This window comes from Lepidochelys kempii, chromosome 24 (genome assembly GCF_965140265.1).
Source record: "Lepidochelys kempii isolate rLepKem1 chromosome 24, rLepKem1.hap2, whole genome shotgun sequence".
Classification (NCBI taxonomy): Eukaryota; Metazoa; Chordata; order Testudines; family Cheloniidae; genus Lepidochelys; species Lepidochelys kempii.
The window spans coordinates 13,029,864-13,034,958 of NC_133279.1; positions in this window are offsets into that span (position 1 = coordinate 13,029,864).

Here is a 5,095-nt window from a genome sequence, read left to right on the forward strand (position 1 = left end):
ATATTCTATGATTCTATGATTCTATGATATTCTACATGGGGTAGTATGCTAGCCCTAGCCCAAGCCCTCCAGGGATAGATAGAGCAGCTGTTGCAGGAGCCACAGATCCAAGTATTTTGATGTCCTCAGCAAAGGGTCCCCCGCAAAGGGGCAGAGTCTATTCTAGTCTTGTGAAGGCCAAAAGTGTAATTGGGTTCAAAAAGAACTAGAGAAGGTCATGGTGGATAGCCATTGATGGACCTATTAGCCAAGATGGCCAGGAACATAAGCCTTAAGCCTCCAAATGCCAGAACCTGGGACTGGACAACAGGGATGGATCACTCAAAAATGCCCCATTCTTTTCATTCCCTCTGGTGCATTAGCCCATCAGAGGCAGGCTGCTGGGCTGGCTGGACCATTGATCTGATGCAGTGTGGCCACTTTTATCTTTTACAGCTGGGTGAAGCTTTTTGCTTGAAATTTTTGGCACCAAAAAAATGCAGATTGAGCAACACTGAAAGTTTTGACTTTGCTGAATTGTTTGTGTATGTAAAAACCTTTTACAATTCTGCTGAATCAAAACATTGTTTTGACAGTTTTTGAAACAAAAAGGTTTTATTTTACTTCCAAAGGGACTTTTCCAGGTCTCCTTTACTTGCATTACATTTAAAATGTGGCCACAGACTGTTCTGATTCGGTCAAAACACGTTGCGTTCCAGCTGACACCAATTTTGAGTTTTCAGTTTGCTGAGAGCTTGAACATTTTTGCTCAGACCCAAAATGAATTTTTGGCCTGCGAACCCCCCCACAATCCAGCAGCGGCCCAGCTCTGGTTCACGTGTTTTTGATCAATGTGGATGCTAATTACTGTTGTCTCTTTTAGCAAAGCATAGCTCCACCTGAAACAGTCCAAGATCAGCGCTGCACCTACACTGGACTCTGCGCATTGTCTAAACAATTGCTAACCACCCCAAGGTACTTGTGATACCTCAGGGCCAGTTGTAAGATACTGTGATATCAGTCTGTCTCTAGAGCAATAAACCCTTGCAATCCTTTCAATACCGTCTTCCAGCTTCATTGTCTCACCCTGTGTTCGTGTTACCTTGCTTTTAGCAAGGTACAGCATTTCAGAGCCAAAGGGGGGTTAGCAAATTGTGATTTCATAGACAAGGCCAGATGATTGTAGTCATCTACACACACTGGCCTCCTGCATAAAACAGGACTTCACTGAATTTAATTCCTGCATGAATTAATAGAACGAGAGCAAATCTCTTTGAAAGAGCATCCAATCTTGATTTAAAAGTGATTGGAGAATTCCCCTTGATCCCTGGTAAAATGTTCCCCTGGTTAGTTACCCTCCCATTAAACATTTTGCGCCTTACTTCTGAACTTGTCAGCTTCTATCCATTGGACTTGTTAGGCCTTGATTTGTGAGATTGAAGAACCTTTACCAAGCTTCTACTCCAGCACACAATAGAGTCCTAGACAGATCAGAACCCAGCTATGTCTGAATAGGGCCAGCCACACTGGTACCTATCCTACTGAGCCCACGGTATAAATAAGTGATCATTTCACCTATGGGAAACCAAGACAGAGTTCCTGATTCTCAGATAAGCAGCAGCAGCATGAAGTCACCTTGACTGAAGGAAGCCCCAGGGTAGATCTGGGATTCAAACCAGCATATCCCACTGCCTTTCAGTCCAAGGCCATCTCAAGGCACTGCTAGGACAACTGTCACTAGCTGTCCAGGCTACAGTGCTTGCAGGAAGAAACTGATGGATGTTTTTAGAAGGTAATCGTTGGGTTTTTGTACCAGGCCCTGTTTTTCCATTGACCAAGCATAGTAAGGCCCAACTTGATCACTTTAGATAAGCTATTACCAGCAGGAGAGTGGGGTGGGAGGAGGTATTGTTTCATGGTCTCTGTGTGTATATAATGTCTTCTGCAGTTTCCACAGTATGCATCCAATGAAGTGAGCTGTAGCTCACGAAAGCTCATGCTCAAATAAATTGGTTAGTCTCTAAGGTGCCACAAGTACTCCTTTTCTTTTTGCAAACAACTTTTAGACACCATAGTAGATTAAGTCTTAGCATCAGGAAGGGTTCTGGTGGCCCGAGCCATTTTGGTTCAAAATTGATGGAGGGGGGGGGCGGGGAAGGAGAGGACAAGAGAAAAGGACACAGCTGGTGATCAAACAGCTGCAACCAGGTCTATTACTTGCCACTAAACAGGCTCATAGATCAGGGTTGGAAGAGACCTCAGGAGCTCATTTAGTCCAACCGCCTGCTCAAAGCAGGACCAACACCAACTAAATCATCCCAGCCAGGGCTTTGTCAAGCCGGGCCTTAAAAACCTCTAAGGATGGAGGTTCCACCACCTCCCTAGGTAACCCATTCCAGTGCTTCACCACCCTCCTAGTGAAATAGTGTTTCCGAATATCCAACCTAGACCTCCCCCACTGGAACTTGAGACCATTGCTCGTTGTTCTCTCAGCACCCTTCCATTTCAGCCCATCCTCCCACTGGATTTTAACAAGCTGAAAACCTGAATAACCTCACAGAAAGGAGGGGAAAATGGGTGTCTACAGAGACCCTGGCATGGGGAAGAATGGAGATAAGTGTGGGGGGCACACACCTGCTGCTGTGGTGGAGAAGGAAGACAGAGGGGGATGGGAGAAGGAGCAGCATGCTGAGCTTAGCCTACATCTTCTGGAAGTTGAGATTCTCATTTTGTGAGTGTTTGACAATGGAGGGTCCTCCCTTTGCTCCCATTGGAAAGATCCCTGACTCATGCCCTAGAGCAGTGGTTTTCAACGTTTTTTCATTTGCAGCCCCCTTTGGAAATCTGAGACAGTTTGCAGCCCACAAAGGGTCTGCAGAGCCCATATTGAAAACCACTGCCCTAGAGAGAAAAGTCTTAAAAGTGGGGAGGAAATAGCCACTGAACACAAAAACACCAAGCCCTGAAGTGTAGCTTGTTCCTTAGTTTCTTCCCACCTCCCTGGGAAAGGGTAAGGGGGAGGGGGAATAGAAGAGGCTGAATCAGTTAAAAAGGGCAGGGGGAAATCACCAGCTCTAGTCTGCCCTCCTGTAGGTATGGCAGGAGCCACCAGCACCACCCACACTCAAAATCAGACCAATCTCTTACAATGTGCCTTCCTCCCTAACCCAGCCAACCCAGGGAATGGAAGAAGAGAAGCCAAGCATGGCCCATGACTGCAAAGCTTTAGTTTTGAAAAATAGCCACAAGAAGAGTTCCCCCCTCCCCCTGCTTTTCTTTTGAGAAGTTGCCAAAACCCCCTAGATATGTTTGACAAAGGCTCGTTGCTAGTTTGAAAGGCTGGAAAACTTCCACCGGCTGTATGGACAGTAGAGGAGGGCATTGAAGTTTAGAAACTCACCTTTCCATGAGGGTCTCATCTCTGGGCCACACAGCAGAGATCACCCTTTGCATGGTACATGGACACCGCAGTTCTCTGGTGTAAATCCAGAGTGACTCCCATTAGAGTTAGGGGACTTATCCAGCTTTACACTAAGATCTAGTTCACAGTATGTGCAAGGCTTGGCGAGTACTAGATAAGGACCTGAGCTTGCCTCAAAGTCAGGGCTGCCCCCAGTGTGATGGATACTGTGCTGGGTGGCATCTGTTATTGAATGATTCACGGCAGGGGAGCATGGATAATTTTCTTGTGTTAAGTCCTTATTGACAACACTGCCCTGGCACTTGAAGGTGACACCAAAGGAATACGCAAGGGACCAGACTGTTCCAAGAGATTTCAGCTTTATTTTGTTACATTTGAACACTGAAGACTTAGTTTGCAGCTCTGAGCCTCTGATCTGGACTGGACCCTCCATTTAGGATTCCTCCATTGCTGGGCGAAAAAAAGCAGAAGGGAAATATAGATCAGTGGGGAGTGGTAGGTCTGACATGGCTGGAACAAGTGACCTCTCAGGAGATGCCATAGCAGGTCAGTGGAGTCCCCCTGTAAGTGGAAGCTCTTCTTATGCCCCGATTTAGAGTATGGCTCTAGTCCCAGCGCAATTTAGCTGCAGCCAGGGTTATACCCTATGTAGCCACATTTCAAGAGAGCGTCACACATAGCAGCTCCCCCAGCCCATGAGCATTAAATAGAACCCAGGAATTCTGACGCCCAGTGCCCCCCCCACCCCCCTGGCTCCAACCCACTCCCCTCCCAGAACAGGGGATAGAACCCTGGAGTCCTGGCTCCCAGATCCTTGGCTCCCCCTGTGCCCTACCCACTAGACTCTTCTCCCAAGAGAAGGGTTAGGAACTAGTGGTAATGCCCTTTCAAGGCTGGTGTGGAGGGCATTACAAATCAAATTAAGCAGGCACCAGTTGGTATTGGGTTAGGGTTGCATGTCTTTCTCAACTCCAGCTGTAGACACATGGAGCCTGGGTCAGGGAGGAAGCCAGCTGCTTTGCATTTATATAGTCGAGGGCAACACCCTTGTTTCATGGCTGGTCCACAGAGCAAGCTGGAGAAGTCACTTCATAGATTTAAGGCCAGGAGGGACTGTAATGGCCCATCCAGTCTGAGCACCTGCATTGCAGAGGCCAGATATCAGGCAGGGATCCTATGCGCAGTCCATAGCTTCTTAGGAAGGAGAAAGCCCAATGCACAGCTACAAACTGGGTTAGTTACTGCGAGGTGGGTGCATTGCTGACAAGAAGCTGGGTGTACTACATCACAAATTGAATCTGGCTCAGTGTGATGCAGTTGCAAACAAGGCTAATATCATTTTGGGGTGTATTCAACGGGAGGGTTGTATGTAAGACACAGAAGGTCACTGTCCGGCTCTGCTCAGCCCTGGTGAGGCCTCAGCTGGAGTACTGTGTCCAGTTCTGGGCCACATGCTTCAGGAAAGGGAGCCAAACTGGACAGAGGCCAGAGGAGAGCAACAAAGAGGATCAAAGGATTAGAAAACCTGACCTATGAGGAAAGGTTAAAAACTGCACATGTTTAGTCTTGAGACAAGACTGAGTGGGGACCTGGGAACATAGTTGAAGGCTAAGGGCTGTTAGAGGACAGTGATCAATTGGTCTCCATGTCCACGGAAAGTAGGACAAGCAATAAAGGGATTTTGTTTCCTTAAGG